At 33.9% G+C, this 27,343-nt stretch overlaps 1 long non-coding RNA gene across 1 annotated transcript in view; it reads right to left on the bottom strand.

The window, feature by feature from the left end:
• Positions 1–27,343, bottom strand: part of LOC143205797 (uncharacterized) — a 489,432-nt gene that overhangs the window by 460,308 nt on the left and 1,781 nt on the right. The window lies entirely within an intron of this gene.

The following is a 27,343-nucleotide window of genomic DNA, read 5'->3' as shown; positions in this document are numbered from 1 at the left end:
GTGCCCCTCTGGCCACAGCCTGATTTAACCTCTTTATTTCAGATCTGCCGAGAAAAAAGCATATTGACGTCGCGTTTTACGCTGACGACACTGCTTTCTTCACGGCTGCACGGTTCGAAGTTACAATTCATGAACGTTTACAGAATCAGCTCGATCATGCATTCAAGTGCTTCAAATTCTGGAGGTTGCAAATCAACCCCCTTAAAACCAGGCCATCATATTCCATAAGAAGTATTAGGAACTGCGCAACTCGCAACTTAAGATCGACATCGCAATAATTCCATGGCTAGATCACGTACCTATGTCTTCACTTCGACCGGCGGTTCGATTGGCATTCCCAAATCCAGAAAGCAATCCAGAGAGGTTCGGGGATAGCAAACCTGCTATCTTCTGATGAAACCTAATATCAGATCTGCCCTTCTACCAGACTTCCCATCTCGATCAAATGCTTATATTACAAGATGTTATTTCGATCCGTACTCCTCTACGGATATAATGTCTTCTTCAAGTTTGTTACACCCAACCAGGTCAAACTGCTTCAAAATTTCCAAAATAAGCTCCTCAGGAGAATACTAAACGCTCCATGGTTTGTCAGAAATACTTTAATTCATAGGGAAACTGACGCTCCAGAAATCAAGCACTTCATATCTCAATCATTCCACAAACAACAACTCAACTCAACTTCTTCTGAAAATGCGCTTGTTTGCGAGCTGGTTGACATGCTGAGAGCTTAGCACCGCGTCACCGCTTAACTCGCCCCCTTTTCCAGGCTGAAACGACTTCATCCGAGAGTCATAATTTTTGCCCCATACAACATTCCACCGCCAGGTTTTAGGACAGAACAAAAAAAATACGTCTGTTCTATGTTATATGAGTTTTGTTCTTAAAGCAATTAGATATTGAAAATCTTATTAGAGGACTTTCCAAAGTCAGTCCCATTTCTATAAGATATTTCCCCGTATTTTTTCACCAAAAATATTTATTTAACAATCTGCTAGTCTGAATATGTGTTATTGGTTTTATGTTCTTGAATAATATAAAGTACAAGTTTTATAAATATAGATGCTGTATAACAAAAACTTCAATAATACCTATATCTTGTATGCTTATTGTTTTTCTTAATTAAAAAAAACCATACGAGCAACAAGTCTGCCGTGTTCAATACATTTTTTTAACGATTAAATTATTAAAAAAACAATAATTCTAAAATCGAGTAAACCGTCCAATAAGTGATATCTATATGTATTATATATCTATATATTTTTTCCATGTTAAACGTCGATCGTAACGCATTCCCAGATATTTAACGTTGTCCTGCTTGCGGAAGTTCATGATTATTCCGTTTGACTGAGGGACATGTTCTTCTACAAAGGGTGAATGTCACATGTGTAGAATTTGTTTCATTTGCTTTGATACACCGCATTTCAACCACAGTTCGACTTTGTTAAGATGAATTTGGAGGTTTCTTGTGGCTGATAATGGATCCTGGTGTGATGATAAAACCGATGTATCGTCAACACATGTTGCAACAGTAGTGTTTCTTGAGATCAGTAGATCAACTGTATACATAAGATATAATAAAAGGCCAAAAACACTGCCCTGCGCTTTTTTCCCAGGCTTAAGAATCATAGTGATTTGAACTACTTTCCAAATGCTAGGAAACTGTTTAAGTCATAGCATGGCATTAGATATGAATGTTAAAAATTTTATGCACTTTCCTAACAGTTTTTTTAAGATACTTCCAGTAATTAGGTCAAAACCAGGAGCTTTTTTATCATTGATTTCTTTAAGTATTGTTTGTTTTACTTCCTTAACAGTTTGTTTAACTTATAATAACTGGTGAGTGATCAGATGATAGATCGAAGCATGATTCAGCTTTGCACGTTTTGGTGTTAATATTTTTTATAACACAAAGGTTTGTGGTATCGGGAATTTTATTTCAATCTGACTTTGTGGCGGTATTCATCAACTTTTGTTCAGGAAAAATACGCTTACGTCTGATGGTTGCGGTGCTCTCCGTCGCTTCAGCTGTTGTTTTGGGAACTCGCTGCTTTAGTGTCTTGAAGCTGGAAAATGTATCTTCTTCGCTAGTGCTAGGTATGGGAGTTAGCCATGGTCTTGACAGAGGTTAGTTTCTTCGTGGGTGGGTTGATGGTGAAATTATCTGTCATAGTCCGCCCGGTTCACTGTGGTTTTTTCTCTTGGTGACAATCAGCGTGAGCCTCTTTTTCTTTCGGCTATTGGGTATTTGGAACCTGTCGACTATGTTTCTCGTTGTGTGTTCTTGATTTTTATTGATTCATGTTTGTTGGTTAATTATTGCCCATGGACTGGATTGTTCTTGTCAGTACTTCTATTTGTGTGGAGAGATGGGCTACTTATTCCTGGAGACGTGCACTCTCCAATTGATTTGATTATGATTATCGCCGGCTACTTCCGGCAAGCCTATTTGATTTGCCATCATTTACCGGTGTTTTCACTGTGTTTTTGCGTTCTTCTGTAGTTTTTTTTGTTCCGAACGTTTTTCCACTCGGAAAACTGAACTGTGCTCGACGCGGATTAGGTATGTAGGAGGTGAGACTTGTCGGGGTTTTTATAGGTCTAGCTCCATTGAGGGAGGTACTTGGGTGTTTTCTCTTTTAGTGTTTGGAATTCCATAATTCTGTTAAATTACTCTGTCTTCTGGGGAATACCGTATTATTTACAAAGACCAATTCAGATTGTTGTTATCACTAATTTTTCTGATACGATATGGATGCTCACATACACAAAATACAAAATTATTTTATTAAATTGTGTTTATATCAATAAAATATTTTGTGTAGTCACTATTCTTATACATTTCGTATATTTGAGAATAGAGCCAATATCAATATGCTCAATATTGGTTAACCACTTTGTCTGTAGACGGGTTTCCTAGGGTGAATCTAACGTATTATTCTTCATTTTGTAAGCGATGTTATTCTCAATACCCGCACTAATATTTAGCGCAGCATGAACCCGCAAAAAACCTTTTCAATAAAATTTTATTGACTTATATTATTTAATATCATCAATAATTACCTCTCTAACAGAAATTATAGGCAAAGGGGGGCCTCCTTTATCTCCTTTCTTTTTGAAATATTTTTATTAAAGTAAATTTGTGACCCTGGCTATCTATTGTTTTCTTAATTTTAAAACGAGATAATATCGTATATTACCCTGTGCCGATTGGAAATCAATCGAATTGCGACTGCTCAGTTTAGCTCGGGTTTCATCCAATATAACATCCATTGCAATTTTAGCAGCGGGTTAGGCTGGAATGATGTTTTTATGTTATTTTAATAACTCTCACCTACTACCTTTTGATAGAGTCTTGTGAATTCCAGATCGATTAAGCTAAAATTTATAAATGCTAATATTTTTTGTAAAATAGGACTGCCAACCTTAAAACTCTTCAGGTAATCAAAAGTCCGATGTTTCCTGTTAAACTGTTCCACTTAAATGCTATGGTTTGATTTATGATCAACGAGCTGGGATTTTGATGGGATATACTAAAACACTACTATCTACTAAAACAGAAGAAAGAGTCGATAGTCACAAAACTAACGACTACAATTAGTAATTACTATTCAAAAAGTCAAATACACGATTTTTGAACGTTTTTTTTTAATTAGTGATGTCAGACGAAGATGTACGAACCCTTTGCTGTATGAATTGTGAGAGAGGAAAGGACAAAGATAATTGATAGGAGCAGTTAATTTTATATTTGATTATATTTTCTAACGGTAGAATAAGAGAGTCGGAGATGTAAATATTCCTTCACGTACTACCTTTAAAAAAAAGGAAAAGAATTATTTTAAATAATTTTAAATATTTATTAAAAATAATGTTCTGTGGATATGTAAAAACGTTTGAATTGAACGTTTCTATGGAAGGGAATAAAACCTCACACATCTTTTATCGTATTTTAATATGTCAATTGCTACTTTTACATAATATACTATAATAAATATAGACAATCTAATCGAACTCAAAACTAAAGATATACAATAACCGTAAATAATAAATAAAAATTAAATATTATATATAAATTATATATATAAATTATATATATAAATTATATATAAATAAATTAAAAAATAATTTAATAAAATTTTTTAGAGAAAATTGTTGGCCAACCAAAAAAGTATCGACTCCATACAAGATGAGCCCCGATATATGGTGGCAATATCGCACGAGAATATTTCGGCTCGGTTATTAGTCATAGCTCACATTTGAGTATTAATTTCATAAAATATAAGTAAATACTCATATGGAGCCCATTATTTTATATTATTAATTTGTATCATTCCGTACAGAAATGAATATTGATAAAACCCATTATGTTGAATTTTATTTTATATTACTTTGAACTTTATTATGTAATATGTATATATGAGATTATATAATATTATACATAATTGATCATTAAATTTAATTTGTATATAAAATAGAATTAATTAGTATAGTAGGCATCCAGATTGCCAGCCTTTAATAGTAATTTTCATACTTGCAATTTTTTAATATAAAAGATTTTATGATATGGTCAATACAAACTGAAAGTAAAACAGACACGAAAGCGAGTAATCCAGTATATAAACCAATAAGAATAATACCGTTACATACAAGTAGTAAATTAATTTTAGAGCATATTTGTTTATGAAGAGAATCTTAATATTGCATATAAATTAGTTTTTAATTAAATAAATTATCATTATAAATTCTGACAATGTCAATAAAGATATTTATATATTATTTTGAATTAATTATCTCATAATTAAGAATAAATAATGCATTCATTCTTAATTATTTAACTGTTTAAAATAGTTTAATCCAAATATGTCAAGGTATTTCTTTTACAATATTTAGTTATTGTTATAATATTTTAATTAAATATAATTTATACGGTTTAAAAAATAAAATAAAATCATATCATTATTTGTTATATCAATTATTGTGATAGTTGTTAAACTTTTCCTATTTTTTATTTTTATGTGATTTATGTATAATTTGTGTCTATCTAAATTGTTGACTAGCTTAATTTAAACTATTGATTGCCAAAATAAACTTCCCTAAATAAAAGCCGCTCTAAAATATATATTTAGTGTTTGTTTTAGTATGAATAACATTTTTGATAGTTGTTCATCGTTGGTTTACCAGAAATCATAACTCAAAAATATTCAATAATTATATTTTGTTTCTCTTGACGGCTTGCCGACCTATCTCAAAAACTAAAATGTGTAGCGAGCTCTGGTTTAGTTCTAATCTGTCAGCACTTCTAATAATTTTTTATTTCACATCATTATAGATCTCAAGTAAAATGATCGAATCTAAAAATCTAAACAAACTTCGATTGCGGTTCATTATATGTGTCGATGACCTTGAAGCAAATAAAAGTATATTTTACTACAACACAATATTTTGATAAAATCAGTTAATAGCGGGAGAAAATATAAAAAGGTTTTTGTATTTTTCTTAATTTTATATTACTCTGGTTATAGGGAATGCACTCAAAGCCAATGAGCTAATTTTTTCATAAACATATATATTTTTATGTACTTCTGTACAATGCCGTGAAATGTGATTGGGTTCATATAGTAATTATAATTATGTAAATTTGTCAATGTTTATATTAGTCTATTAGCATAAATTAAAAAGACAAGTAATTGTGAAGGAGGAAAAACTATTTACTGAATGTTAAAATAAATAGTAACCTCTAAGTTGTTAATTAATTATAAATTTCGAGATAGGGTCCTTTAACTCTTATTTGTTATTATGTTTTTCTCCTGTTTTTTCCTTCCTTTCTCCCAAATGGTGAAAATTAGAATGTCATAATTTGTTATTTGTATTTATTTCTTATTGTTATTTGCATATTTGTATAATAGAAATATGAACTCGTAGGCGTTAATTGTAATCTGATAATCTCGAACCGATGTATATTTAAAATATATCATTTACGTCGTAATTAAGTCATTGCCTCTTTAAGGTATAGGCAGAACCATGCATATACCCGGCAACAGTGCCGGATTTCGACTTGTCGATAGAGTGTCAGAAAAATTTAGAAATGAATGCGGAGAATGTTCAGAATAAATTGATAACTGAATAGAAAAAACGCAGTTACTCAGACTGTCGCGTCATCACATTTGGCCTATGCAGTTCGAGGAGGGGTTAACCATTTTGCTAATTATGGCAATTGTTTTTGGTGCTGGGTTTCTGCAGAGGTGGCAGATCCCAATCGAGCAGGGGTGACAACCTCGCTCTTTTAGTTTCTTTGCCGGTATCTTAATTTTATCAGAAACATAAAACACACCAATAAAATATTAAATTACCCTTAAAAATAATATAGATCTTTTACCGTTAACGTAAACTTTCAAACGGTCGATTCTGGCATTTCCAACTCCTCGAACCACAAGTGTTCATTTTTTGTTCGTTTTTTTAGAGATGAATTTAAAAAATTATATTAAAAAATAATTCGCTTCTACAATTGGCCATCCTGTAAATATCTTTTCCCGACATAATATGGGTCCATAATCGTCTGACGACAGTACGACACCATCCTCCTCACGGGCACTATCGGTCGCGTCTGAGGTGGACGCCACGGACGCATACGGTCTGCAACGATGACGATACAGTCTCTCGTACCTTGTTGATCGCCGATTCCGGTGAGAGTTCTTCATATTCGTCTCTACATATAGGTCGTTTGGTATAACGACTTTCACAACCATAAGACCAATATACGGAGCTTTCAATTTTCTACTTGCGCCTGTATACTGAATATTGTTAAAAATGACAACTAAATCATCCACCCCATAGGTGTGTGGCCTTTCTTTTCTTGTCGAACTAGGTTTTCTGTTTCTCCTGACAATTTCTAATTCTCTGTGTAGTTTCCACTCTAGCATTCATTAAATCGGCCAACATCGATGATATTTTGCAAATCTCATCTTTTACTAATGCACCGTTATTACATTTGGTGTAGAGATAATGTGCTTCACATAACTTATGTAGCGTCTTGTCCACACCGAAGTTATCTAGATCATCATGTGCTGCTTTAACAACTTGTTATGTGGTTCACATAACTTATGTAGGTTTTCTCACCACCCACAAGATTCCTTTCACTGTTATTCGGTAAACTCTTCCATCTCGTAGGCAATAATTCTTATTAACTCCCTTTTCGTGCATTGACATTGGTAGTCTGGACAGAATGTCGTAAATGTTTTTCAGCTTGCACTCTGTAAACTGTCCCGAAAGAACCTAATCAGCTTCTTGGATGTGCAGGAGAGTTTCACATTCTTGTTTGTTAAAATTCTTACATGGATTTCGACTCAGAGCGTCAACGTGTCCTATTCGATTTCCTGGTCTATATTGGACCTTAAAAGTGAAGTATTGAGGTTCAAGCCACCATCGAGCAATCCGCGGTATCATCTTCTTTTTTTTGGCTGGCGAATATTAAGGAATTACGGTCCGTCACTACCGTGAACTGAATTTCTAAAAGATAACTTCTATATTTCCTCAGGCTTTCCACAACAGCTGGAGTTTCCAACTCGTAAGAATGATATTTTCGTTCCGCATATGTTGTCTGTCGGCTGTAATAAGCTACAGGTTGTAATCGTTCGTCTGGGCCTTCTTGTATCAAAATACCTGTCATATCCTATCTAGCTTGCATCCGTGTGGAGTTCGGTGGATGTGTCCGGATTAAATAAACTTAGAATAGCTCGGCTCGTTGGGATATTTTGAAGAGTTCGGAAATAATTTTCTTCTCTGTGATTCCATTTCCATGGGATGTTTTTCTTGGCCAGAGTTGTCAACGGCTTGGCTATAATCGCATAGTCTTTAACGAAGTGTCTGAAATAACCCATCAAACCGATAAATTGACGAATTTGATGAACTGTTTTAGGTGTTTGGAAATCTTCTACCGCCTTGGTCTTATCTACTCCTAGTTTGATCATTCCCTGCTCGATATCATAACCCAAGTATGTAACTGATGTCTTCAGAAATGTGCATTTCGTTAAGTTTAGGGTCAATCCTTTATTACGCTTGACCTCCAATGCTTGCTGCAAAATTTTGAAGGACTCGTCCACTGTTTCTGCATACGAAAGTACAACATCGAGGTATAACGCCAAATTGGTACTGATGGACTTCATTGCCCTCCTCATAAGTCGTTGAAGAACACTAGGTGCATTCGATAAACCAAAAGGGACCCTCTGTAGACTCCTCTCATTTTGTCTCTCGGATATTACGAGCACTGTATAACGCTTTGAAGATTCTTCTATCTGCACTTGATGGTAACCGGATTTTTAATCTAAGCTTGTAAAATAATTATCGGCTAGTAGTTTATCAATTTGATCATCTTTACGCGGTAACGGTTGATTGTCTTTAACACAGAGTGAATTTAATTTCCGATAATCAATATACAATCGGTTTTGGACATTCGAAAAGGTCGATAGGAGAACGGTGTATTATTGCGGAGATCTATTTTTCATCTCTGCCGTCTTCGAATAACTCAGTTCACGAGTATTTATTGAGTATATTATTAGAGCGAAACAATCGCGATATTGGTTAGGCAAATAGAACAGGTGTTTTTTTTTCCTCATTTACTGCTCCGACTTCTGTCACTTAACGGTAATGACCATAAATCCGTTTCTCGTACGGTTATAGTTTCTTCCTGGTACATATTTTCCACACAACTGCGGCCTCGTTCTAGCAGTTTGTTCTTTCTGAAGTGTATCTCTTGATACATTGATACATGGTATTACTGAAAGTTGATCTTTGTGGATATGAAGAACTGTTAGGAGAATACGATATTCTTTGCCTTCTTGGTGTCTACTACTGGCTTCTACGTAAACGTCTCCCTGATAATTATCGCCGGAAACTCGTAAATGCTCCCAATGGTTTGGTAATAATGTGAGATAATCTACAACTCTCAGGATAACTTTGTTGCTGGTGGTTTCAGGTGCTATAGCACTTAGGTTTTTGGTGTTCTTTTGGGTAAAGGTTAACGTGACATCATCTTTCACGAAAACTATATTTGGAAGTTCTGTAAAATTTATCCCTAGTAGAAGGGGCACATCTTGTGCATAGTTGGGGGCCCACATGATCCTCAATTTTTGTTTTAGGCTGTCACATTCTATTGGCTTAGACAGCATTCCCTGTGTAACAAGTTGTTCGGGACCATATCCGCGAAGAACGGTTTTCTTGTTGGAATCACAAGTTAAAGCTGCTGTCTCTTCTTCCTGTTGCCGGATTGTGCTGCATAAACTTCATAAGTCTACATATGCCAATGATGATGCTCCATCAACCTTAGTTTATTTAATATCCATAATAATAACAGAAATTGCAATGCAAATCATTCCTTTTGTTGTGCTAGTGGCTGGCTGTTTATGTCTCTAGAAATGAATGTGATATAAGTGGATTTCTTAAATTTGCATAATGTATATGACTTGTATAATAACTTGAGGAGTTTGATTATTTCCAGCCATCGCTCCAGTTCCAAAAACTGTATCGGTTAGTCCTCCTACTAGGCATGAGATAGCATCTTCCCCGTGTATTTTCACAGCTCCATCTTTGGATAACACTAGAGTTCACGAATCATAAGGATTATTGATGTGTCTAAAATTTAAAAATGAAATCGGTTACTGTATCTAATTGTTTGTCAGATTATTTCGCATTATTATCTTTTATTAAATGCGGTTATTGAATATCCACTTGATGAAGGCTGTAGGTTTGTTTAGATTTTCATTGTCAATCATGCACTGATATTCTGCAATAACATCTATGATTTGTTCCCTTTCAACGTAGTACACCAATTTATTTTGTTTAAAATCTAAAGTGTAGTAAATTGTTATATAAATAATATGAAATGATTTAACAATATAATTTAAAATGCTATTGAATAAAAAAATAACTATTAAGATAACCCCAACCTGACTTTAGTAAAGAATTTTTTCGGTATAAGGAAAAAATACCCATTTATTACAACTTTGACTAATGCTAATATTTCTTAACTCTTTAGCTTTAATAAATATGTAAAGCAGATTATCTGCGTATAGAATAAACCTGTTTGCGGTCTGGTGCATGGTAAACAAATATGGTATAGAAATTTCATCCTGGGATGGATTATAAATGTTATTGGCAGAATACAAAGTATTTTGTAGGTAATTGTAAGGTATAATGGCAATTTCATTAATTGGCATAATGGCTCGTTTTCTTTTTCCTATTTTTTTGGTTTGCAATATGCATACAGACTAAGAATAAAAACTGGATTTTTTTTTATAACATCTTTATTAGATACGCTTAGTACAATCTTAATTTACAATTAATTTATTACCACTTTTCCTAAGTACTTGGATAAATTAAGAAATAAGACGAGTGCGAGAATATATATCAATATGTATTCCTCAATTATAAAATTATAATTACTTATTAATTATCAACTTATAGCTATAGTTTACACTAAATATATACACTTTATATAAGTTCGTATGGTTTTGTTGGCTTCAATCTGACATCCTGCACGCTGTCCAGTTGTATAATCTTCGTTTATTTTTGAAGGCGAAATCTTGGACAACTTCGCAAATGCAATTAATTTCTAGGTCACCGTGCAGTTTTCCATTGGTTACATAGCGATAGGCATTGGTAATCAATCGAAGAACCTTGTTTTGATATAGTTGTATGCCTAGTTGATTTGAATTTTTAGTGCAACCCCATATTTGCACCCCATACGTCCAAAGTTGAGTATCTTCCGACTAACCAGTATAGTTGTTTTATTTTGGTTCTGTGTTTTGCTTTTTGTCTAACGTGAAGCTTCCAGTTTAATCTACCGTCAAGATGGATTCCAAGGTATTTAGCTGATTCTGCTTGAGGAACCGGGCATCCATTGAGTGATATAATTAAGTTCTTATTATTTCGCCTCAATGCAAAATTAACGTGGACAGATTTGGAGCTATTAAGTTGAATTTCGATCTTTCGTGTATTTGTAGATTTTGTTGACTCCCACTTTTTCTATTGCCCTAGGCAGAGATATATCTTTTGCCATAATAATTGTTTCGTCAGTAAAGGTTGCAAGAAGTGTTTCTTTTGTTGTTGGAATGTCAGCAGTGTAGAGCAGGTACAGATGAAGTCCTAAGACGCTACTTTGTGGAACTTACTCTAAATTTTCTTTCGAATAAGTATGACTAAAGCAATTGACAATAGTTACGTGGTAAGAATTTGCTCATCTTACCGATTAATCCTAAATGTCAAACCCGATCGAAAGCTTGTGAGACATCTTAGAATATTGCAGGGCAGTATTTCTTTACCTCAAATGCTCTTTCAATAGCCGCCGTTACTCTGCGCACTTGATCGATTGTTGAATGGTGATTGCGAAAACCAAACTGGAAATCTGATATTGCTACCAAATATTTAACACGTTTAAATATCAGATTCTCAAATAGTTTTGATATTGCAGGTAGTAACGATAGGCCTGTAAGATTCGACTTGTTCTGCAGGTCTGTCAGGTTTTTTGAGCATAATTATTTGTGCTACTTTAAAGCAATCCGAGACACGGTTCAGCCTTAAACATGCATTAAATATATGTCGACATGATGATTGATTCTCGTGGCAGTTCAATAATCCAGGTGAAATGTCATTTATACCAGGCGCCTTTTTAGGATTGCGGTTATCAATTTCACTGGCAACTTCCGGTGGAGAAATTATATTCAGATCTACATCGGGTTAATAAACAAGAGATGTATCCATGGTAGCTTCTATATCATTAGCTTGAAATATGTTAGCTAAGTATTGTGCAAACAATTCAGCTTTTTCATTGTCGCCTCGAACCCATTCATTTTGTTCATTTTTAATTGGCGGTACTCGAATAATTGGTCTTTTAAACCTTAGAGTTGCCTTCCACAGCGAATAATCTTTGTCTGCTCATGTTCTTAATTCACTTACATATTTTTGAAAGCAATCCTGTTTATATTCCTTGATCTTTTAATTCGTCTTATTACTAATTCTATTAAAAGTAGTAAAAGTAGTTTTGTCTGCAGCATTTCTGGTTCTGTGCTATACTCTTCTAGCTTTTCGCCTTTCTTTTATCAGTTGTCTAATTTCGAGGGGGTAAAGTATTTCATATTCTGATTTCTCTCTTGCTACTGGGAAAGCATCTTTTGCAGCTGACCAAATTTGTTCAGTTATATTTTTAGCATGTTGCTCAAGATCATCTATAGTTTTAAGTCTTACTTTTAAACTAATTTTTTCCTGCAGTATTAATCTTAATTTGACCCGCCCAGTGTTAATAATACTGGGGTGTAATCAGATGTTAGATCGCACAAGCTTCCTATAATAATTTGATTTAATGAGATGCATTATGTAATGTAGAAATCCAGCAGGTCTGCGACTTTATTACTGTCTGTGGGCCTCTGTCTGTAGTTTGTAAGATTAATGGCTTTGAGTAATTCGTTTACTTTTCCACGTGTTATTATTCGTGAACCCCAAGCTGTATGTTTTTAAAATTAAAGTCTCCACCAATAATAAAACTTGGGCCTAATTTTGGAAAGATATCTTTATTTTATTGTTGTGTCATTTTATGTCTTGGTGGCAATATATAGCGCCAATATTTATTTCAGTCCCGTTTACGTTAATGTCTTCGTTAGACAAATCTTAAAACAGCACTCGGTCAGAGGCTACTCCCTTTATTTGTAATCTAAATTGCTAAATTAAAATTTCCAACATTGCTTACCTTTATGGGAGGGGGGAATATCCCTCTGTTTTGTATTCTTGCTTCTTTTTTTAATATTTATAGTACTTTTTACGATTGGCAAAGGCGTCATCTCTGACTTCTTCCTGTTTTTATCCTTCTGGTTTGTTACTTCGGTCCAGTTAGACTGTTCTCCTACCTGTAATGCTAGTTTGTCTTCATCAGTGTAGTAGTCTTCTGCATAATTAGTAAGCCTTTTTGTTGTATCTTGCGTGTGTGACCTTGCAGTTGCAAACGGATAGCAGCCATATCCTTAGATAATTGCAACAGTTGTTGGTTCAGACGCTAGTTATTTGTTATTAAGTCTTCGTTTTCTTTCAATAATATATTCAAATCCATGTTTATATCCATCGTGTTGTACTATTATAATTAAAAACTAATATATTAATATTGTTTAGTGACAGCTAACACTATTTATAGTATTTTGATTGAAAATAGGAGCATTTGATTAGTTTATATGTAGGGGTATTTAGAGACAATTCGATAGCGGCGGCTAACTTATCACTATGAGCCATGTAAATATAGGTGCCTAAGAAGATGGTAGAATAGTTGCCTTGAAATATAGAATTGTAACAACGCTACGGCACATGCTCGTGTCAAAGCCACCCCCGAGCATTGGCTATGGCGGTCGCGAGGAAAGTAATGTCGTCAGCGTAAAACACAACGTCAATGTGCTCTTTTCCAGGCAGATAAATTAAAGAGACTCTGAAATAAAGAGTTTAGATAAGGCTGGGGCCAGCGGAGAACCTTGAGGTACGCTACCATCGATTTGTTTTCGACTGGAAAGTGTTTTCCTAATCTTAAACTGGAAAAATCTATCCGACAGATAGAACTTGATGAGAGCGGTTAGGTCTTCTGGGAGGCCTAACAGCACGCATTTTGCGATCAAACCGTCGTGTCTGAGCTTGTGTCTGACCGTGGTGACTGGCTCGAAGGCTTTGGTTAGGTCTAGAATGAAGGTCTTTGGTTAGGTTTCCAAGCCATTTACGTTGGTCAAGAGCCTGATGGATGGGTGTGGCCGGACGGGTAGCCAGATAGACGGATGAGTGGTGGCAAACTTCGAAATGGTACTGAGAAGAGTGATGAATCTGTTGTCAGATGGAGATGATTTTGCTCCTTTCTTGGGTATAACCGCTATATGTGCGTGTTTCCAAGACGCCGAAAAATGTTGCAGCCTCATGGTGGAGTTAATGATGTTTGCGAGTTCCGCGAGCTACTTATGCTGGAGCTTTTTTAACTTGGTAATCGATATTTCATTGAAAGCTGGAGATTTTTTTATTTGAAGTTTGACGATCCTAGTCTATTGAGACTTTGGAGACACGAAATGATTGAGAAGGAAGGCTGTGATTACTGGTCTTTTGATTGAGTTAAATTCGTTGATAACAGTGTCGTTGTCTTTAGCTTTAGTGTTCTCTGCCATAGAGAGGCATTTCATATGAGCCTCGTGGGTCTCTGTGCGGAACTCGAATTTTCTAGGTCAGTGACTACGAAATTTCCTGCAACCGCCGTCTTCCCCACGAGGTTTTGGAGGCACGTCAGTAAGAAGGGGGGCCATCCAGTATTTGGTCCGCGAGAAATAAGTTGCATTTCATCGGTAGCCAGGTCGAGACTTCCTTCCTTACCCCCTTGCTTGCTCTGTTCGCCTTATTTTTGACTGCAGAATCAAGAATGAAACGAGCTAATCTGCATAGACCGTTTTTGATGCGAATTTCACGTTTAAGAGGAGTGGGAAGGTTGTTTCTACACGGTTGGAGTTCTGATGAAATTTCAATTGTGGCAGGTTTTACGAGTAACAAAATATTACCAGTTGGTTTGAGTACGGATTTCTCGAGCTATTTTGGAGTGTTAACTTTCGGAATAGGATCGAATTCCAGGAGAAGAGATTGGTGGTTTTTGCAGTCGGCCATTTTCCTGCATCTTGTGAGTGCGATTTGAGTAGTGGCGCAGTTTCCGAGTTTGAGAAGGATCGGAAGATGATCAAAGTTTAGTTCGTCAAGGACTTGAACTTTGGAAGGCGGATTTACGTCTTGAAGAATAAATAAATCAAGGACTCTTGCTACGCCATGAGAAACTGAACTGGGGTGATGGGTGGGTTCATCTAGCAGGCCAAGACCGTAGCTCAGATCTGCACTTACAGCTACGATATCGTTACCCGCGTGGTTCGCTCTGGAATACCCCCAGATGGGGTGGTGGGCATTGAAATCTCCACCTATTATTTTTGGAAATTTTCCTTCGACGAGTGATCGGTATTCGGTATAGTTGAATGCAGAAGATTTCCTATACAGATGAGATGGATGAGAGCAACGTCATAGAATGTCATGACGTCTTAAAATTCTGCTTGCTTTCCGACTAAGCTATTTGCATTCCATGTCATCAGTTTAAGAGATTTTGGAACAGCAGTTTCGAAGATTTAAAAAGCTGCTGGAAGTTAAATGAACAGATAAATGTTCCGCTTAGACCTGCGCGTCAGTAAACGCCTTCATAGGGAAGTTAAGCTCCGGTGTAGTGACTGGAGCAGGAGTTTGAGTTGAAGGAGGTTGGGTAGCGACTGGTTTTTGGGCTATATTCCTGTCACCTTATTTACTCCATGCAGAATATTATGTAAGTCTGGATTCGGTCGAAATTTTTAGTTTCCTCGGAGCAGGGCTGCAGCTGTAACCGGTGAAGTTTTCGGTATGAATTTCACCGCAGTTGTTGCACTTTGGTGGTGCTTCCTAGGTTTTAATACAGGATCTAGTGTTTTGATGCCCGGCACATTTGGAGAATCTAGTGGCTTGGCAATGCGAGCTCAAATACCCGAAAAGCTGGCACTTGAAGCACTGTACTGGCAGACCGTTTGCCCTCTGGACTTTCACTGACGCCGAATATGGTCATTTAGATGACCTGTCTCTCTTTACGATGGATAACTACCTAAACAATTGGTAGTCCTTTTCCGGATGTTAATTTGCATCTTTGCACAAATTTGGGATGGAAGTCTTGATCGAAGAGATGTTCACATACCTCGTCAATAGAGAGTGATTCTGGGATGTTTCTTATGATTACGCGAAATGCTCGCTCCTCCGGATAACAGAAGGAATGGTAAGGATACTTCCCTTCCTCGAGCAGGTTGGCGAGTTTTCGGTAATCGTCGCTTGTGGCGAGGAATAAAAAAGTGCCCCCTTTTTGATTCGGTAATAATATCAATCGATCGTGCCACGGATATTCTAATAAGCTCCATGAAACTCTTCTTATCACGGAGCACTATGGGTGATCGATGTAAGTTGATTTGGTGTCTAAGGAGGTTGATGTACTGGCTGGGCCGGGGTGGGTTTAGCAAAGGCGTCTTGTACCAACATAAGCGTTGCGAAGAGCTCCTCTCCTTGATTGGTATTATTAAGCTCTGCATTTTCTTTTTGCATACACTCGATAAATCCAAGACCCATAATCCGGGCAACGTCAGGGCTATCATCGGAAATTTTTTCGGTTGTTGAACGGCTTGGGCAGCTTTCTGGAGGCGGTCGATAGCTCTGGGGTGCAGTACACTATTGCCCCGCTTGTAAAACGCTTTTTGGCGTTTACAAATGTTTATGATATTAGATCGTCCTACTGACCGACTCGATTTTATATATATCGACGATCTATTTACCTGTTAGGCAACCACTATTCCCTAGAGTAACCATCAATAGGGTTATGTATTTTTTGACGATGGCTTTTCCGTTTTTTTAAAAGTTGCTTGTGCTTGTTGTATTTTTGTGTACGCTTAATAAACTGTTAAGTTTGACCAGTATTTAATTAGTGGTAACCGCGCCCGTCAAACCGGGTACAAATCCATAACCGAAAATTACTAACAAACTCTTTATCTATCTACCAAAGAATACTTTAACTTGTATTAGATTTTGGTTACCTACAGTGTTCCAATACAACCTGTCTTCTTGTTACTGACCATAATTTATATATTGTGTCAAACGTTTAGAAAATGTATAGTGTTCTTTACAGATGAATTAATTGGTAACAGTTATATACACACGTTTAAGATTAAACCATCCTATAAATGAATCATATTTCGATAAGTAAAAGGTAATTTCTTAAAATTGTTTTCTTATTCCTTCCATTCCAAAAAGAAGCTGTTATAAAAATATGACATGTAAATGCTTATAATGTTGGCAATCTTTCAAGGACAAATTAAAACTACATGACAAGTAAGTCTAAATAATGTTAGTATATTTTACTTTCGATAATTAACAATTTAATATATTCTTAGCCTTTTTTATAGATTGTCTTATGTGAGAACTGTATCAAGCAATTTCAATCAAAACTAGACCCTTAATAATTATGAAATACTAGATTGTAGAACTATTAAGAAATACGACAGATATATGCTAGATATAAATGCTTCGACATAGACATAATTACTATGATTAAACACAAAACTAAGGGGAACAAGGGAATATTGTGATACAATAGAGGTAAGTATGTATATAAATTACATAAATAATTGTATTAGGCAAAAATCAATTGAATTCTATTCTATATTAAATTTTAAGAAATTAGTGACAAATATCATAATAAGAGTAAACGAAAATATTATTTAAAGTAAATCCAGGGCCGAATTTTTTTTTAACTGTTTATGTTGTAAACAAAAATATGATGCCCTAAGCAATTGTTTAATTTGCAATATGACATGGAATAAAGCCAATTGTTGATCAAGGTAAACGAATAAATTTAACAGGATTTAAGACATTTTGTTGTCGTTCACGAAATCTAGATGAAAACATATCAATAAATAATAAAGTCTTAATTCATTAATTAATATTAATTCTAGATTCTAGATTTAAGAAAAAGAAAGAGAATATTAACTTGAAATACATAATAACACTGCAAATTTTATAACATTTTCTATTCATTTTATTTTAGATGCATATGCCCCAAGCAAGCAGAGAAGGATATACAGAATGTTGGTATTAAGTAAGTAAATAATAATACAATTATATATTTTTTTAAGTAACTGTTTAAGTAATCATGATTGAAATTGCATCCTTGAGAATCTACAATTATTTGTGAATTGATTATATTGAAGTTTATTGATTGTATTGAAGTGTAAAACGATAGTTTGTTTATTGAATAGTTTGATATAAAAAAAATCCCTTAGCGATTCAGCGTTCTACTGTTCGAATACTTTTACATCCAAGAACATATGGCGTACATATTACAAATTGTTAACTGCAACAATCTAATGAGCTTTTCTTTGTATTTTTCTTAGTCCTCCCAGATCTAAGTTTTAAATAACTTTTGATGGCCCATCCACATATAATCCTTTCGGTGCGACGGTGCGCATACACTGCCAAGTGCATTTTATAAAGATGTAAAATCGGATCGACCTTCTCATATTACCTTGGTAAAAAGATGCTGCTTGATATGTCGGAACATGTAACCGAATCAATCTACAAAATTCGATTTGTCTTGTTGGTAATCCATTCTGTTGTCAAAAGTCTATAAAATCCTTTAAGATTTTACTGATAATAATTAGAGGTTAATTCGATGCTGTTTTGTTGGACAAATTGCAATTTAAACAACTGCCCAATTTTCACGTCTAACTACATTAGGGCAAATTATATTTTGTCTCTTCAACCTCATGATAATGTCACTGTTGCCGAGCGGCTATTTTAACACTGTTGGAAAGAGTTTTATTTGGATAGTTATGGATCATGTTAATGTTAGGTGCCTTAGATGTCAACCTCATAATTGCATAGCTTAGGTCCAGGCTGGTTTCAAGATTTGTTGTATAATAACAGTTTATTGTGGGGTGTTAATTCGGATTGCCTGGTTAAAGCAACCACCACATTTTTTGATCCTCAGAAAAACGTTCCTATAGTTTCATTTTGATATGCTGTTTCGAACTGTATTTGGAGCCCATTATTATTCCCAAATAATTAGCTATCTTCGGTTTTTTGGAAGTGACAACCATATGTGTTAGCTTTAGTGCAATCAATTTTATTCGCCTTTTCTTAATCTACTCAGTAAATTTATTGACAGCAGTTTGTCCTCTATTACAGTCATCTGAATATTGTTACTTTTAGCGAGTAGTATTATCAGTAAATATGACCACTGTTACTCTTTTAAGAATATAATTATTTTAGACTAATTAGAATATTGATACAAGAATAGCAATATTTTTGCTAGAATTTTAGTACTTCGGCATAGATGGATTTCAAATGTGAACATTCTTCATCGCACATTATTTTGAGATAACGATGTGAAATATATGAATTGACTGTCTGAATCATCTGCCTATCTAATTTGTTGCATAAGACCCTTGTACTATATTTTTTAAAACTTCTGTCAGGTCTCGAAATATGGTTTATTACATTTCATTCATGCATTGAATGTTTTTAATGTAGCTCCAACTAGTCAGCAGGAATGAGATGTTTTTCTTGAGCAATTAGATTGAGCCGTATAAAAAATTAAATTTTCGAATAATTTAGATGTGGTTGGTAGCAATAATTTCTTAAAATTAGTAATAGCGATTTTCTTGATTTATAGGGATCAGGTCCTCAATCTTCCACTACTTGGCGCATAATTTTTGACGTTGAAGTTTTTCAGAATATCTTAATAACAAAGTACAAATAGTACTAAAATAAGTTCAGTTAACGGTTCTATTATGTTGAGATAAGGCGAACCTGCAAGCCCGTATGCCTTAGTTTGTCAAAAGCCTGAGTCAGTGTGTATTTTGTTAACAAGTCTGTGCACTTCTTTTATAGTCCCATGTTTATTGCGAAACCCAAACTGATGTTTTGGAATAATTCTTCTTTTTTCTATTATATAGTTTAGCTTCTCGGTGTATAGATCCTCGAAAATTTTCGAGTTTATCGGTAATAAACTTATAGGCCAGTAGGAGGTCACATCTTCTGGTATTTTTCCTAGTTTAAGAATCATTAGTATTTAGCTACTTTCCAGACGCTAGGGAAGCAAATAATTCGTAGCATAGCGCTAAATATAAATGTTAATAGTTTCTTGCCCTTTTCTGATAGTTCTTCTAAAATTTTACCAGTAATTAAGTCATAACCAAGAGCTTTTTTAATATTAATTTATTTCATTATTGTTACTTTAACTTTTCTGACTGTTAATTTCTCGTACGGTAAGTCCATTTGAAATGGCGAATCCAGAATACTAGTAATTTTATTTTCCTCATCTTTATGAAGCTGAGACTTTAAATGTTTAAAAATATTTTTTAAATGTTTTGAGAAAATGTGGTTTTTCTCTTTATTACTTCTAACCCAATTATTTTCGCTTGTTTTAACAGGTGGGTTATGCTGCTGTGGTCTCTTAAGCTTTCTTGTTGCCTTCCACAATGAATTGTCTGTAGCCTCAATTGGTGTCAAATTCTCGAGGTATTCTTGAATGCGTTGGTTTTATTCATTTTGAAACAGTTCTTTCAACTCTTTATTGCCCTACTAAATTTTCTTTTATTCTCTTCAGTCCTTTGCTGTTGCCAATTCCGTCGAAACTTTCTTTTTTCTGCTATCTTTTTATGTATTGTACTTGATATATGTGTATTTTTTCTTGGAAATGTTTCGTTGCTAGGAGTCGCAGAATATGCTGCCTCCTGTATATTTTCTGTAAGGTTTATTGCAGCTATTTCTATGATAATTTCAGTTTGTATCGGTAAGTTTAGAGAGATGTTTTGGTCTGTTTTCTCTAAATGAGGACGAGTTAGTTCTATTATTGCACAGAGAAGGGGGTTTATCTTTGATGGTAATTTTCGAAAAAGTGTTACTATTATTGTTGAATGATCAGAAGACAGGTCTAAACATGATTCTGCATGACACTTTTTGTATCAATATTTTTTGTAATACAGAAATCTATAGTATCTGGCTTTTTATTTTTGTCTGAAGGACAATATGTTGGTTCGCCAGTAGAGATATGTTGTAAATTATCTCTCTTTATTGCTTTTAGCAGTTCTCTATCTTTTGAGGTTATTATTCTTGAACCCCACATTAAACGTTTTGCATTTTAATCTCCTCCGGCTACAAATCTATTACCTAGCGTACTGAAGAATTATTGAAAGTGTTCTGCCTTGTTGTTATGTTTGGGGGGACAATAAATCATAGACATTGTTAATGGTGCATGGACTCCCACTACGTTTATATTGGTGGCTTGCAGGTTTCGGAATTTTTCTTTTTCAAAGTGATTTATATCAACTCGATAATTATGGCTTGAGGTAATGTTTTCAGGCATTAGGCAAGTTTGCTGACGACGGTGTTGAGTAAACCAAGTATCGTACTCATTTGATCCATTAGTTTGGCCATCATGTTTTCTAATCTAGAAATGTTGCAGCTAGTTTCAATAGGTTGTGATGTGGTTTCTCGATTTTGTGCTGAACCATTTTCAATCATTTGTTCATAAGCTATGTCTGGTTGATCTGGTCTGATGAGTAGACTGGAAGGTGTGGATTGTTTTTGTTGCTGTTGATGCATTTTTTCTCTTAAGGCAGGATAGAGTTTCTGCTGTAGTTGCTTGTGAACTGCGCAACACTTGTAGTTCGCTAGATCATTTCTGTTACAGTTTGCACATTTCATGTTTCATCGCAAAATTTACGAGTATAATCTCCTGTTTTGTGTTCTCCTGCATATTTTACGCATCTATATGATTTGCGACAGTAAGTCTTGGTGTGCCCGTGTCCTTGACACCTCGTGCATTTTGGTATAAGTCCTTTTTTATGTGTTGGTTCGCATTTAATAATATTATTTTCCAATTTGGTAATTTTATACACCGCATTATTGTCACCATTAGATTTTGATTCAATATAGAACATAGGCAGAGGTTTTATTGTCGTGCGATGTCGTATATTGTGAACATTTACGACCTCGTTGCCTTTTTTAGCTAGAGCTACCTTGATGGTGTTAAAAGCCGTACCGTGATGTAATCCTTTTAACACGAATGTGCTCTCGGATTTTGGCCTGAATATATGGTATTGGGTGTTTCTTTCATCTAATTCTTTTACTAGAACTTTAAAGTGCTTCGCTTCGAAAAATTGGAATTTTATTGTTTCATAGCTCACTGTTTTAATTGCGTAGTTCGTAGTAACGGTTTTCAATAGGTCATGGATGTGTTTTATTACTCCTACCTTATAGACTGTTATTGGTTATGGTTTGGGAACAACTTTTTCAGGGCTTGGTTGTATATCCTTTTCAATTTCTTCCGACAGGTTGCTAAAGCTGTTTTTTGTAATTCCCAAACAACTCGCTTAAAGCTATAGCTCGGGTGCGGTGACTTTGACACCAGCATGTGCCCTAGCATTGATACATTTCTATATTTCAAGGCGACTATTGTAATATTTATTTAGGCAACTATGTATTCATGGGACATGGTGACACTTTAGGCGCCGCCATCTAATTGTCTTTAAATACCGCTACAGATAAACCAATCAAATGATCCTATTTTCAATATAGATACATACATGTTCATTTGTTAATTATAAATACTGTTAGCTACCACTAAATAATATTGACATTCCAGTTTTTATTCTTAGTCTGTATGCATAGTGCAATTTAATAGTAGGTAGGTGATTTAATACAAAACTATCATGAATTACTGTGATGATAATAATTATATGCGTACTTCTGCGTACTCATCAATTTTGAGTGGAATTTTTGAAAGCAACAGTGAAAAATCAAAATACCAGTACACCTTCGGCAAAAGAAAATAAACCCAACAAGTTACCAAGTATTATTTAAATAGTACATCTTACTTCATGGCTACTCAAAATTTCCTTTATAGACCAATTTATTAATTATTTCAATGACCCGCAAAATGATCTGAATTCCGTCAACAACATTTATAATCCATCCCAGGGTGAAAGTTCTAACCCATAACTATTTACCATGCACCAAACCGCAAACAGGTTTATTCTATATGCAGATAATCCGCTTTACCTATTTATTAAAGTTAAAGGGTTAAGAAATATTAGCATTAGTCAATGTTGGAATAAATGGGTATTTTCTCCGTATACCGAAAAAAAAAATTACTACAGTCAGGGTGGGGTTATTTTAACAGTTTTTTATTCAATAGCATTTCAAATTATACAGTTAAATTATTTCATATTATTTATATAACAATTTACTAGATTTTAGATTGGTAAACAAATTAAATTAGTGTATTACGCTGAAAAGGAATAAACGATAGCTGGTATTGCAGAGTATCAGGGCATGATTAAAGATCAAAAACTAAGCAAATCTATGGCCTCCATCAAGTGGATATTCAATAAGCGCAATAAACAAAAGATAATAAAGTAAAATAATCTGAAAAACAATTAGATACAGCAACCTAATTGATTTTTAAATTTCAGACACATCGTTAATCCTTATGATTCAGGAACGCCTATAGTGTTATCCAAAGATGGAGCTGTGATAAGGCAAGACGTCGTACAAAGCTTCATTCAAATGTTTACCAATTCATAATAACAAGAGCAAATTTGAATTGTTATAGTGTTATATTAGTTTAGACTAGTTATAAAGGTTGTTTGTAATTATTATTATACATATTAATATGATAGACAAACTTATGTAATATAATGATTATGGTTATTATTGTTATTAAATATTGTTAAATTAAAATAACTAAATGACACTGTCGCTAAGTACAAATATTGTAAATAATTACCATATATATATATATATATATATATATATATATATATATATATATATATAGTTGCTTGATGTTGATAAATAAAACTGACGAAATATAATCACCTTATTACTACTTAACTATAACTGTACCAATGCTTATTTAAGTTATATAATATCCGATTAGTAGGTGCTAATGTTTTGTTATTCAATACTCTTCGATACCATGAGGTAACGTAATTCCCTTACAAATAATACGTTATTTAAAACTCTATAGGACACCAATTTTGAGTAATGGATTAATAATCTAAAATATATCAAAGGTAATATAAATAGTGTTAAAATTTCATTCCAAAGCGTCTACGTTTTGAACTACTTGCCTTTAGAGAAAATCTTATATCAACAGGAATCATTTAATATCACACTCATTAACATTAGCAAAATAAAAATAGTTTTATGAAATGCCTAATGTTTTCTCGTTATTAAATATTATATTGCTGTTCAGTTCAGGTTGAACAAAATATATCACACTAGATTATTGGTTATATTTATCACAGTGTTGTGCAACTCCAATGGTAAGTAGTGGGGCAAAGTTTTGCTTAGTTCAATCATTGGCGGCGCTGACAACGTGAATTTGATTGGTTAGTTTATAATAGCTGCCATTTCACCTGACTATTTTGTGACGTCACATTTATGTGATATCAAATTTAATTTTTAAAATTTAATTACTAAAACAAAATCTTATACAAATATACATAAGTGTAAATAGTATATATATATATATATATATATATATATATATATATATATATATATATATATAAATAAAAAGCAAAAAAAAAAAAACAATTACGAACTCTATTCTAATCAAAATTAAAATATCTATAGTTCTTCTATAACTCCTTCCAATTTATGTTTAGGGCCATCAATTTTATGGGATCTATTAAAGTTCTAACTTGATATATTGAAGGTAAACTTTAAATCCTTACTTGTTGAAATTGCATTAACTTCATAAGACCAAAAATAAATCACACCTCATAATGACTTAAACTTTGATCTTGAAAATCATTATGGATTGGATAGTTAAAACACTGTATATGTATTTAATCTGTGGAACTACTTAATATAGAATGTAGACAAATATTGCATGTTGTCTCCTTTTCAGAAGTTTTGTTAAATAGGCTGAAATAAGACAAAAATACAATATTAGACTCCTTTTTTCTCAGAACAAAGTTCTCCGGAACTGAAAATATAGATTCAACTGGTGATTCAACAAACTCAAGTGGTACTGGATCTAACGTTAAAAAAGAATATAAGTTATCTAATATGTTCATCTTCTTTACAATTTTCTCCGGGAGAATAATGTGAAAAAATTGTAGTGATGATGAGCCGTTTTAAAGATTTCTCAAACATACTAGTTGAAGGATGCTGTTTTTACCTCTATGACCTCTAATAGATCCAACAAAATTCTTTAAGCAATCTTGGTTAAGATTTGTTAAACAAATGTAGTTATTTGTAAATTTAGACAGAATGGATTTCTTTAAGGTAATAAATTCCCTAAAAGTAGCAATTAAATGTTTAATTGATGGAATTGTATACAAATATTTTCTTCAAGGCAATCAAATTTAAATATACTATAGCTCTACTATAAAATTATTGAACACTGATTGTTCTAAATACTTATAGTATTACAAATAATTTAGGGATATTTTACAATTAAAAGTAGTATTTATTACAACTAATTATCCAGTTATATTAATTATTACTTTCTTGTAAGACTTCTTTATGTAGAGACATCAAAACTGACAGCATACGAACAACTTGGTGGATTAATTGAATTTTATCACTACTGACATCCTCATTCGAGTATTCAGTAGATTTTGATTTTCTGTAAACAAACAATTTATAAACAGATAGTAGATAGATAATTTTATATGTACCTGATGAAAACAATGGTGGATATGCATTTACCCTAATACCTGTTCGTAAACGAAGGGTAATTCAAAATTTTTCATTAATATATCCATTATAGACACCATGACGTTGATATATTTGCATTACGATTTATCCAGGTAACTTACTACTATTTACTTGATCAACCCATTTTTGGAAAGGAGCGAGATCATTCTTTGGGAAACGATGTCTAATTTCCACACTAGATTTTTACTCCGGTACACTACATCTTTTACTACACTGACGCATTTTCATCAATTTTTATATTAGTACTCCATAATAATTATTGTAAAACAGAAAATATGCACAACGTAAAACGAAAATCTCTTGATCTAATCAAAAACCAAAACTTACAAACTTAAAATGGACGCCCATAGAAAATGCTGACTTCACTTCAATTTGATCGACCAATCACGTTTCATGTTTGAGGCGGCACCAAGATATATATATATATATATATATATATATATATATATCGCATAATTAATATTAATACAGGTTGAACTTAAATAGCGTTTCTATTTCCATTCAAATATATTCTAAAAATACGGCAGATAAATGATCTAATTAATACAGTACACAAGTTTGTAGTGTATCGCCATTTTTAGGAATTGTAGTTAGTTCACGTCCTATACGAAAGATGGTCCTATCGACCAACTTGATTTTAGACGATCTCTTTACCCGTTAGGCAACCGATATTCCCATAAATAACCATTAGTAGGGTTGTGCACTTTCTGCGCTGTTTTTCCTATTTTAGGTCGTTTGTGCTTGTATTTTTGTAAACGCTTAATAAACTCTTAAGTTTAACCAGTATTTAATTTGTTGTAATCGCACCCGTCAAGAAGGTCACAATTCCTTAACCGAAAATAACTACTAGCGTTGGGAACTATCGACTGAAAACTGTTGAAACAGTCGATAGAGGCAAAACAGTCGAAAGGTCGATAGTCAAAAAAATAGCGATTGAAAATAGTAATTACTATTATCAGTCAAATGCACGTCAAAAACAATCAGTTTTTTTACTTTCGTGATATTAGACAAAGATGTAGGAATTCTTGTCAGTATAAAATGCTTGGAGCTGTTAATTTTAAATGTGTTTATATTCTCCAATGGTAGTATAAGCGAAGCAGAGATGTATGTATATTCATTCGCGTGCTAACTTTAAAAAAGGAACGGAAATTACTAATTTCTATTAACATGTTATAAATCTATCTGTCTGTTATAAAAATGTCTTTTTAGAATTAACAAAAGCAGTTTGACAAAGTTTGCCATCGAAGCAGGTTGCCCGAAGATTCCTACGGTTATCACGGTGCTTAACCATCTCATCGGCAGAAAAAGTATGTTATCTCCGATGATTAAAGTTTTGCTTTACAAGCTGCTTATCAAACCCGTCATGTTATATAGATCTAACACTTGGTTTCGGTTTATCAGGCCGGAACTAGTGAAAAAGCTTCACGTAATGCAATATAAAATTTTCAGTCAAACTCTGAAAGCGCCATAGTTTCAATCCAGAGTCAGAAATACTCTAATTCATGGGGAAACTGACAAAACAGAAACAAGACGGTTCGTTTTCTCCTTATACAAGAAATTGCATGCAACCTCATCTGTCTGACAAGAGTTTCGGCATCAGGTTCCTCTTAGAAGTGTTTCCAATCAGTTAACGACGAGGACCATCCCCCAAAAAGCGTTTCTTCAAACGTTCTCATACCCGAAAAAAGCTCTTTCACGGGCAATTCTTTCTTATAATTTGAGTCAATATCAGTGAGGAAGCCTGTTCGGCTGGTGAATAAGGCCCAAAAAAAATAGACGGTCCCTTCTTCTCAGGTTACAACTGTAACTAAACTTACATTTAACTCTAAATATTTGTAATATTGTTAAAACGCTGAAATGATAAACAAAAAGGCCTTCTTTTTAAGTAAAAACGAACGTCAAAAATAAACCTATATAAAAAGCCATATCATGCGTTTTAATAGTTAAACAAATAAATGCCCAATATTAAATCAAGGCAATACCGAAAATCGCCATTTCTTTTAAT

This window comes from Rhynchophorus ferrugineus, unplaced genomic scaffold (assembly GCF_030347505.1).
Source record: "Rhynchophorus ferrugineus isolate W39M unplaced genomic scaffold, kcgeb_rfMv2 rfM17, whole genome shotgun sequence".
In the NCBI taxonomy this organism is placed as follows: Eukaryota; Metazoa; Arthropoda; class Insecta; order Coleoptera; family Curculionidae; genus Rhynchophorus; species Rhynchophorus ferrugineus.
This window is presented reverse-complemented; position numbering and strand designations above follow the sequence as displayed.